The sequence below is a fragment of the Microtus ochrogaster genome, unplaced genomic scaffold, assembly GCF_000317375.1.
Source record: "Microtus ochrogaster isolate Prairie Vole_2 unplaced genomic scaffold, MicOch1.0 UNK116, whole genome shotgun sequence".
NCBI classification, from domain to species: domain Eukaryota; kingdom Metazoa; phylum Chordata; class Mammalia; order Rodentia; family Cricetidae; genus Microtus; species Microtus ochrogaster.
This window is the reverse complement of record NW_004949214.1, coordinates 184,114-195,487: the sequence shown is the minus strand read 5'-3', so window position 1 is coordinate 195,487 and position 11,374 is coordinate 184,114. Positions and strand designations below refer to the sequence as shown.

Here is an 11,374-nt window from a genome sequence, read left to right as displayed (position 1 = left end):
CACACACACACACAAAGACAATATGCTATTTGAATCCAATTATATGACATATTGAAATGGTAAAACTATGGAGACAGAAACAAGTTAGTGCTTAAGGTTGGAGGTGTACCTCAGTCAGTAGAGTGCTTGCTAGCATGCAAGACATCCTCAGTTCAAGTCCCAACACTTCAAGAGACTAGTTTTCCAGGCATGGTAATGCATGTCTGTAATACCAGCAGGAGCAGAAGGATCACTCCAAATTCTAGGCCAGCTTGGCCTACAAAGCAATTTCCATGCTAGCCATGTCTAGGTAGTTAGGACTTGTCTCAAAACAATATACAAATTAAGTGGTTTCCAGGGTTGAGTTAGAGAAAGATGACAGAAGTATTTTAGATAGAGCAGTGAAATATTTTGCATGATATTATGATGGCAGACACATGTCACTATATTATCTATCCGAGTCCCAATAGAAATTCCTGAGTAAGTCCCGGGATAAAGAGTAGAGTTTGTGTGGCGATGCTGTGTCAACACAGATTCATCAGTTGTCACAAATGCACCACCTGCACAACTGTTGCTGGCAGTTGTGGAAGACTATGCACAGAGATACAAGGTATATGGATATTTCCATTCTTTCCATTAACTTCCACTATGAATATAAAACTTGTCTTAAAAATAATTCTGAAATAGCCTCCTCTCTATCAAAATAGTCCCATCAGTATTGAAACATGCTATACTGTCTCCCATTTTGAAAATAAAACTCCCCTATGCCCACACCATTCCATAGCTAGTGTCCCATTCCTCCTCTTTTGCTACAAATAAGCTAGCATAGGTGTCTGCACTGAACGTCCTGATGCGATCTTCTTTCTTTTGAAACCACTCCACTCCTTAATTTCCAACATCCAATGACATTTCACTACTTCACTATAGTTTCTTTCATCTCGACTGCCAATGGTCTTTATGTTGGGAAAGTGAAAAGGTTTCTGGACCTATCATCATAGAGGTCATATAATTTATCATCTGAATCATGACTCTAATGAGAGTAAAAGTGTATTGTCAATCAAGTCTTGCGAAACCAACATAAACTAGGATTGTCCTGAGAAACTAAAGTTATTTGGCCTCTTTACTAATCACTGGTGTTGAGTGTCACTGACATTGCATCTTTGAAACACCTTCATTTAATTTCCAAGAGAGCTAAGGTTTCTCATACATTTCTATCTTATTGGCTACTGCTCACCACACCAGCTTCTTAGCTTTCTTTGGCTTTGCTAGTTCATTCACATCTTATGTATTGCAACACTGAAATGTCCCAAAGTTTGTTCTTTGAATGTCTTCCCTTAGTGCCCAACATCATTTATATTCCTTAGTCATCACATCCATTCTTATAGCTTTAAACATTCTGTCTTTACTTTGGTGCTTCCTAAATTTATATACCTAGTTTGGATCTCTCTCAAAAATCTGAGAAGCATATGTTCAATTGCTCACTTTCAATCTACACGTAGATAGCTAAAAGGCATCTCAAACTCAGTAAGTTCTGAACTGAGCCCCTGGTCTCCTCTGAACATCTGTTCCTGCCAATCTTCACCCATATTACTAAGGGTTCTTTATTCAGAGCCACTCAGCATCTGAATTACCGATTTCCCTTTCTACTTTATGTTCAATCCACTTGCGAAAGCCATTTGCTTTACCTCCAAAACACATCTAAAAAGTGCCTAATACCACCATTATCCACAACCAACTCCTCATCCAAAACCACTATCATCAATGTGTGGGGGCACTGTTGTTTTATAATTTACAAGTAAGTCTCTGAATTTCCATTCATGTTTCCCTAAAATACATTATTTTTTTTTCACACAGTAGCAAGAATCATTCATTAAAAAATGTATGTCAGATTACAGTGATCCATTTGTCAAAACCTTCTAATGGTTTTCAACAAGCCTCAGAAGAAAATCCCAACTCCTTTTCACAGTGAGTCTCTACCTCACATGGGTTGTCTCTCATCTCACACACTAAAATAAGCTCTGTTCACTGTTTCTTTGCTGTAATCATTTTTTCTATAGTGCTGGGTACTGAATCCAAAGTTTTTGTTTTTTGTTTTTTGTTTTTTGAGACAGGGTTTCTCTGTGGTTTTGGAGCCTGTCCTGGAACTAGCTCTGTAGACCAGGCTGGTCTCGAACTCACAAAGATCCGCCTGCCTCTGCCTCCCAAGTGCTGGGATTAAAGGCGTGCGCCACCACCGCCCAGCTCTGAATCCAAAGTTTTATACATCGTAAGTAGTCAACGCTCTACCATTCGCCAGCCACACCAGTAAATACAATTCTCTATTTTAGCCACACCAATTATGTTCCTGTTTTTAAAAGCAACCCAAGAAGTCCATTTGTTCCTTCTCAGGCTTAGATTACTCTACCACACAGAGTCCTGTCTCACTCTTTCATTTCATCTCATGCATTTTACTTATAGAGAACTTCTCTAACTATCTCATCTAAAATAATATTCCTACATTCTAACACTCACTAGCCTCATACACTATGATTGTTCCTATCAGTTGTCATCATCTATTCAGTTTTCTCTCATATATTACATCCCAGCTGCAGCCTCCTCTCCGCCCATTCCTCTCAGTTCTCCCTTCAGATCTATTGCTCCTCGATTTCCCTTCAGACAAGAGCAGGCTCTCCAGGGATACATCGAGGGTGTCCCTGCATGGAGGCCCAGAGAGGCCATTGCATGAAGCTGTAAAGGTGAGGCCTGGATTTCACTGGTGGCCACAGGATGTTGGGGATGAGATGCCAGAGTCATGGATACTTGTCAAGGAGAGCTGCTAACAGGGTGTGGAACCAGGTCTAGAGAGAGAAGTGTGTTGCACTAACAAAGATGATGGAGTTGAAGATCTGAAGACTGTTTTGACTTCGGACATGGAGACACAGAGTGGAGTTTGTCCTGCTGAGTTTTGGTCTTACATTGGTCTGGTATTTTCTCACTATCCCCCCCTTTCTTCCCTTTTGGAATGGTAATGTATATTGTGTGTCATTGTATGGTGAAAGCATATGATCTGCTTGTTCATTTTGATTTTACAGGAAGTTACAGCTAAGAGATTGCCATGAGTATCAGAGAGTTTGAACTTTGGACTTTTAAACAGTATTGAGACTGTTACAGACTATGGGGACTTTTGAAGTTGGACTGAATGGATATTTGCATTATGATATGGTGATGTAGGTGGGTCTTCTATCTATCTGCTGCTTTCATTGGTTAATTAATAAAGAAAACTGCTTAGCCTGATATGTCAGAACATAGGTAGGCAGGGAAGACAGAACAGAATGCTGGGAATAAGGCAATGAGGCAGACGCCATAACTCTCCTCTCTAAGATGGACACAGGTTAGAATCTTCCTAGTAAGCCACCACCTCATGGTGCTACACACATTAATAGAAATGGGTTAATCAAGATGTGAGAGTTAGCCAATAAGAGGCTACAGATAATGGGCCAGGCAGTGTTTAAATGAATACAATTTGTGTGTTGTTATTTCGGTTGTAAAGCTAGCCGTGCAGGAGCCAGGCAGGAACGCAGTCCTCAGTTCCTTCTACAATTGGCGCTCCAACATGATGGACTAAATCCACTTAAAAACCTGAGAGGACTTTTAAAAAAAGAGAGTGAGAGTTTAACACAGCTGTTTGCTAGGATGTGCCATAGAGAGATTTCCTGTTTCAGCAATAGCAGCAGAAAAAAAGCCGAGTCGTTTTAAAACGTGACTTCCTGGGGCTGTGCCGCCAGTGCAAACTCTGGCTTTAAAGTATTTAAATGGCTTTTATGAGACTGGATGTGTGTGTACCTGCTCGGGATCAGGAAGAAAGTACTCTGAGACCATGCCTGCGCTCCCCGCCTGGGCAGACTGTGGGATCAGGCTTAGGCAGACGGGAGAGCATGGCAGACTCCTGCCGCCACACAGAGAGATGTTTCCAGGCTGTGCAGTGCTCTGCCTGTCAGATTTGGCTGTAACTTGGATGAAAAGAGTTTCTCTGCCACAAGCTTAGTCTCAGAATTAACGTGCTGAGTGCGGCTCCTACCTGGCAGCCCTAGAGCTAGCACAAAATGGCATGTCCTCCATTTTGAAATTGGAGAGAGGTGGAGCCAACATCCAGAGCAGCCCTTGGCTCTGCAGCACAGAGGCAGAACTGATTCAGTCACAAGCGGCTCCGCCCACAGTACCTGTTTTGACCTAGGAATGCCACAGCTTAGATTCTTAAGTGCTTAGTGATTTAAAACTGCAAAACAAAAATGCTCCTTGATAGTAAAAAAAATTACAGATTAAAAATAGGACAGATTCAGACATAAACGACCTCTAAGTGGATCACAATGTTGGATGAGTGTACGTAGGCTTGGGAGAGAGAAGAAAAAGAATATAGAGAATAAAGTTAATGTCTTTAAAAAAAAGTAAAGTCTTTAAAGAGACAGAATAAAGACAGTTATAGACTAAAAGAAATAAAGAAAAATAAGCTACCTAAAAATGGAAAATTCACAGAGAGTTTGGATTCTGTATATTGTATTTTCTTTGAACTTTTTGACTGTGAAGGAGCTAAATACGGAGAGACATTTCATTAAGTTGGCTGCTAAGCTGAACCTGCATGTATGTTCTAAAGGTATCATGACTTCCAAATTTGGGTCTAAGGATATGATGCTTTGGAGAGGGTCTTCTTTTGTTTTCACACAGGATGAGACCCTGTGGGTTGCTTCTATCCCAATATGGTATGATAGACCATGCCCTCCTGAAAGGTTGCTGTGAACACCTTCAAAAAACTACTTCACTCAAATGCCAACTGAGATTAACCTGGCACACAGATTACACATTGAAAGATCTGATTAACAGAGCCCCCATTCAGCACGAAGCAGTTTGGAGAAAAATAACTATGTCCATATTCCCAAATATTGTTTATAAATGTTCTTTTACATTTAAAGGGGGAAATGATATAGATATGAATAATTTACACTGGTATAAATTTTACTCTATTGATATAAATTTAAGGTCAATTTTGTTATATGTATATATGTTTCTGCTCTTGATTGAGGTATTGGATTGTGTAGTTCATTTAAAAATGTAATGTATAATTAGGAAATATAAGTTGTTAATGGATAATCATCAATAATAAGCTTGTAGTCATGTTAGTTAGATTTTCTAGATATATATATATTTTAGTTAGATAGGCATTCTTCATATCTTTCAAAGACTACAGAATATGGCATTTAATGTTTTAATAATTTAGGGCTTTTCATGACAATGAGACACGTCTGCTCCTGGCAGCACCAATCTACTTCAAGAGGAAGATGGAGCCAGGCGGTGGTGGCACACGCCTTTAATCCCAGCACTCGGGAGGCAGAGGCAGGTTGATCTCTGTGAGTTTGAGGCCAGCCTGATCTACAAGAGCTAGTTCCAGGACAGGAACCAAAAGCTATGGAGAAACTCTGTCTCGAAAAAAAAAAAAGGGGGAGGTTGGGCATCGAAGAGGCTCCTTATGGAGTTTGTTAGCCATTTGGGCAAGAAAGTGCCCTTGCCTGGACTGTTGGATAAACTGGACACAAAGAACCCGCAGAAAGAGGACTGCTGAACTTGCCTAAAGGTGAGATGATCTTTCAGGGTTCCTGACTCATGAAAGAGTCTGTGAGACATTCTGCAGGACACAGAAAAAGGTGACTGAACTGTCTTTGAATTTTCCTGCTTCATGGAAATGCCTGCTGGAAACTATGGGCCTGTAGGCTGAAGATGGATGCCCCAACAGTACAAAAGAACTTTGGGTGACTGTCCAGGCACCGAGTTGTCTCTATCATTTCTAGAGTTTTGGAAGTTGCTTACTTCTTGTTTGCTTAGGTAATATCCTTCTGGAGTCTTTGATGAAGTTGAAGAATGGTTAGTTATAGTTTTCCTTAGTTATGATAAAAGATAAAATATAAATATTGTAACTGTAATTCTTGCTTGATAACTGTTTTGTTATATGTAATTTTACTATCTTAAAGTAAAAGCCTTTCTTTTCTGTTTAAACAGAAAAAGGGGAAATGATGTAGGTGGGTTTTCTGTCTATGTGTTGCTTTCATTGGTTAATTAATAAAGAAACTGCTTGGCCTAATAGGTCAGAACATAGGTGGGTGGAGTAGACAGAACAGAATGCTGGGAAGAAGGAAAGTGAGTCAGATGCCATAGCTCTCCTCTCTGAGATGGACGTAGGTTAGAATCTTCCTGGTAAGCCACCACCTCGTGGTGCTACACACATTAATAGAAATGGGTTAATCAGGATGTGAGAGTTAGCCAGTAAGAGGCTAGAGCTAATGGGCCAAGCAGTGTTTAAATGAATACAATTTGTGTGTTGTTATTTTGGGGAATAAGCTAGCCAGGTGGCTGGGAGTCAGGTGGCAGGAACACAGCCCGCAGCTCCTTCTACAATATGGCTACAAGCTTATGGGAGCCAGGAATGGAATGTTGTAGTTTGAATAGGAATGGCCTCTGTAGGCTTATATGATTGAATGCTTGGTCATTAGGGAGTGCAGCTACATAAGAGGGAATAGGAGTTGGAGGGAGTGTGGAATGGGCGTGGCCTTGTTATTAAAGTGTGTCATTGATAAGGGTAGGCTTTGAAGTTTGATTGCCAGGTCCAGTGGCAATCACTCCTCCTGAAGTCTGTGGATCTGGATGGAGAAGTCTCATCTTCTCCAGCATGTCAGCATATATGCTGCCATGCTCCCTGTCATGAAGAAAATGGACTAAACCTGTGAAGCTGCAAGCAAGCCCTAATCAAATACTTTCTTTTATAAGAACTGCCGTGGTCATGCTGTCTCTTCACAGCAATAGAACACTGCCTAGACATATTAGGTACTTGTTGCAATAAAAGATCATCAGAACAGCATTTTCCCACATCAGAATCTAAAGCAATATGCCTTTCTCTATTGTCATTTAGTGTTTTTCTTTCCCATCTTCAATACACAGATATAGTCTTTTTAATATCAAGTAGCTATTTCTAGAAGCCATAAGATATGTATAGTCATAAATACTACACAAGATACAGTTGAGGCACCTAGACAAACAAAAGATGTTGATTTTAAAAGTATTACAACACACCATTCATGCTCCTCTGAAACCCCAATGAGGAAGAAAGCCTTATTGGGATTCTGTTAGGTGACAACTAAACTTTCCCATCATGGATCATGAATCCAATGTGTGCATCTTAGGATTAAATTTCTGGTTAATTTAGCTAATCACTGAAGGAAAACAACACCAACCTACCTTAGCCTACGTGCCTCAGATTGGCAAAAGACTCCTATGGGGCAGTCTGGGTCTTCACGATCCAGCCCACCTGAAGCATCCACAGGCCTGCCCAGGAGGGGCCATTATGATGAGCAAGCATGTGGTGGAGAAAGGGGAGAGAAAGAGAGGCAGAATGGTTCATATGCTGTGGTAAGAGGCAGGTCTAAAGAAGCCAGGATTGTGAGAAATCGGCTGATGCTGATGGCCTGCTTGCAACTTGGGACCAGAGTGATGCCCAGGCCTGAGCTGCTGCCTACAGCCATATCTGGGTCTCTGACAGCCAAGGTCTATGCTGACATCCATGACCCATGTTGCCACACCAAGGCCACAGGGATGCCCCAGGGTCTGGGTCACCACCTGGATCATTTTGGGGTCATGATACTACTGGGGCCATCTTGATCTGAGTGGTCTGTGTTGCCACTGTGAGGGGGGCACAGGATGACATGGGTTGATATACATGCCTCTGGCTCCTGATCCCACTGAAGGCCATGTAAATGCTTGGGGTCTGGGCCGTTATCTGGGGCCATGCTGGTGTCCAAGGGCCACGCCAATCTGAGTGACCCACACTGCCACCTGAGGCCATGGTATCATCTGGGCCCAGGCTGCTGCCATGGGTCATGTCTGAGCCCATGGTCCAGTGGCAGCCAGGGTCTAGGTTGATGTCTATAGCTACTGTTGCCATGTGCGGCTGTGTGATGTCTGGGGTCTGGGCAGCCACCTGAGATCATGCTGGTGTCTGAGGGCCTTGCTGCCACTGGGGCCTTACTGATATGGGTGGCCTGTGCTGCCACTGGAGCCATGGTGACATCCGGGCCAAAGGTCCCGGATATATGGGTCCATGTTCTTGCTGAAGGTGGGGTCTGTGATGATGTCCATGGCCCATGTTACCACAGGGGTTAATAAGAACTATTCCTGTTGAAATCTGAGAGGCCTGCTGAGCTGGTTCAGTCTCTCACAGGCCCTGCCCCTCCCTAGACCCTGCAGCAGGAGAGCTGCCTTCCTCCAACCCCAGAGCTGGCCCCTGGCACTACACTTGGGAGAGTCAGATGGCCCCACCCTTCACCAAAGGCATGGATCTTGAAGAGGTGGCTCTGCCCCTCACCTGAGGGAGGCACTCTCAGTGGTGTGACTGACCAGATCAGCTACCACACAGACCCACATCCTGGGCCTTAGGTTGCCCGCCCCCTAGCATCTACCCCATCTGTGACCTGCTGGAGTGCACAAAGGAACTGGTCCTGCAGGGCAATAACAACAGGATCTCCATGACTCAGGGCAAGAACAGGATATCCAAGAGGAGTTTTGGTGAGGGTCCAGTGATGATGGTTTTCCAGCGACCTGGAATGCACATTTTGTGGGTGGGGCTGACTGAAGAAAAGGGTGTACTGCGTGGCACGTCACAGCTCTCAATGCCACTAGGATGAAGGAAGAGGGGTTGGAAAGACAGAGGAGCAAGGTGAAGATTTTGTTGTTTTGTTTTTAATTTGGAAGGGTCCTGCTGCAGGGGTGGGGGATGCATATGGAGGGACTGGGAGGTGAGTGGGATTGGGATGCATGATGTGAAATTCTCAAAGGATCAATAAAGAAGACTGTTTCTAAAAATCTACAGATGGAAGACTTTGTATGCTTGCCATAACACTTCATCTGAGAAAGCTATTGAATGGGTTTTCTCCAAAATACTCATTGCCATGGCAAAAACAATTATGTGCAAACTTCAAGACCTCTAATTAGCAGTTAAGAGTCTATACAAAGAGATGTCACTACCTGACTAAATGTTCGAGAGATGGAATTCCCAGAGTTTATTACACAAAAGAGTAATAACACAGATTCCTCTTCCTTGTGTGTCAGCTTCATTTCTTTGTTCTGGGCCTCACCTTCCCAGAGCCCAGGTGTCTAAGGGATCTATTCAACAAGTTCCTCAAAGACACATTGAAGAGTCACAAGTTTTTAGCCTCACCTCTATAAATAACATGGAATGCTTTTATGCAGATTTCAGGTCTTCATTTCTATCCAAGATTTTTTTATTAATTTTATTCCCAACCTACATGTTAACAATATCATTTTGTGTATCCAACTACCCACTTTAATGAAGGTGTCTTCTTGTGATGTCATACACTAATATAACACCTTGTGTACCACTATAATAGCCAGGAGTCAATGTTCTAAACCTCTAGTGGCTAGCAGTTTCCCATGTTGTAAATTTAGCCTTATTTCTATCTACTGAAATGGTCTTTCACTCTAAGGTCAACACCTATTGTTGCTACAGGTTCTGGATCAGAAGTATCATCTGTGAGGTTCAGTACCAGGCTGGATTTGCCCACCCAACTCTTGCCAATGGTGAGGGTCTTCAGAGTGATCAGCATTCAATGTGCCCTCATTCCAGTCTGACCCCAGCTAGGCTCCTGTGCTCAGCCCTTCATGAGGAGGATGGTCCATGCCTGCACTGATGCTTTCTTTTTTAGATTTAAATTGGTTCAGAGCAATCTACTCACTTTTCTCTATTTGTATTTGTATGTATTTCAATTAAAATGGAAGAGACAAAAAAGAGAGCATGATACTTTCACTAATTATACATCCAGTTTATTTTCAATTCACACTTGATGAAAACGTTGGGATTTAGTTTGGGGCTCCTTTTTTGTTTTTGTTTTTTTACTTTTTAGACAGTGTCTCCCTGTGGAATTAGTCTGGTTCAAAGTGATGGTCCTCATGCCTCAGTTTCACAAGTGCTGGGAATGCACTGTATATGAACAGGTCTGGCTTGTTTATTTCATAGACAAAAATCCTAATGTATTATCATATGCAACATTTTACTTTGAGGTATGTATACATTGTGGAATGGTTAAATTCAGTTAGTCTTCAAAAACTTGTCTTTTTCTGATTAGAACCAGACATAGATCTCATTCTTTTTTAGCATTTTTCTAAGTATACAATATTATTATTAGCTATAGTTACCATGAGAAACAACTGATCCCTTGAACTTATTTTTCCTATCTAACCAAATATTTATAACTTTTGACCAAGTACTTGTAGCCATCCTTCAACTCCTTCTGTGAATTTAGCTCTATTACATTCTACATAAGAGTGGGAGCATACATTATCCATCTTCCTTTGCCTGCTTGTTTCCTCCAGGTTCACACATAACATCCTCCAGCCTCAGCCATATTGTATCAAATGGAAGGATTCTTTCCTCACAAAATAGTGAAGAGAATTTCTCTGTTCATGAGTTGTTAGACTACATTTGTTTCTAAATCTGAACTTCAGTGTGCAGTGCTGCACTGAGTATTGAAGTGCAGATATTTTTGTAGCATACTGCTTTCATTTCCTTTGGATATTGTTGTCTAGCAATTCCTCTGGGATTAAACTGCCCAACTTGAAGGAAAGCTCCTTAAGACATGGGAAGTTTAAAGGAGGAGAAACAACCGGATGTTCTAAGGCGGGTATGGGAATCATGCTGTCCTTCAGCGAAGCTCCCAGAGCACAGGAAGAACACAATTTAGACGACCTGGGAAGTCCCTGATACTAAGCAGAGTCACTAGCTCTCAGCCCCATTCCCAAGCATATACAAGCTGGAAGGACTACTGAGAGACACTCTCAGACCAGACAAGTCACTTAAAAGACACAGAGAAGGCGAGCTGCCTGGAAGAGGCAGACCAGCCATGGTGCTTGGGAGACTCAAAGAACAGCCAGATTGCTTTGAAGAGGGTCAGAGTACCTGAGCTGCCTGGAAAGGACTCTCTCCAATTTGTGCTGCCAGCAGCTGTGTACTGTGCTCCAGATTTCTTAAGTTTGTAAGCCGCTATGTTGGATGGGTTTTGGTGATACAGCTGTTTTCTGTAACCCCTCACCCACATGCTTGAAAGTAACCCCAATAAAATTAATTGGCTCACCAAGGTGGACTTTATATCCTTACTTTGATCTGTTGTCTGTTCCCATTTGTTCACACCTCCCCAGAAATCTGTCACACAACAGATATACCCACATGTGAGTTGTTGGATCATATTTTATCTTTCAAGTGATCTGTTTCATTTTCTGTGTTATACTTCCTCAACAACCATGTAAAAAAAAGCTTCCCTTTTCTTTATATCCTCACAAGTCTCTTCTCCCTCCTCCTTCCCCA

The 11,374-nt window shown here is 42.2% G+C and overlaps 1 protein-coding gene and 1 pseudogene across 2 annotated transcripts in view; both read right to left on the bottom strand.

Moving 5' to 3' along the window:
* Gprasp1 (G protein-coupled receptor associated sorting protein 1) overlaps positions 1–11,374 on the bottom strand; it is a 75,329-nt gene that overhangs the window by 12,321 nt on the left and 51,634 nt on the right. The gene's annotated exons all lie outside the window — the stretch shown is intronic.
* On the bottom strand, positions 8,823–11,326 carry LOC101994378 (annotated as a pseudogene).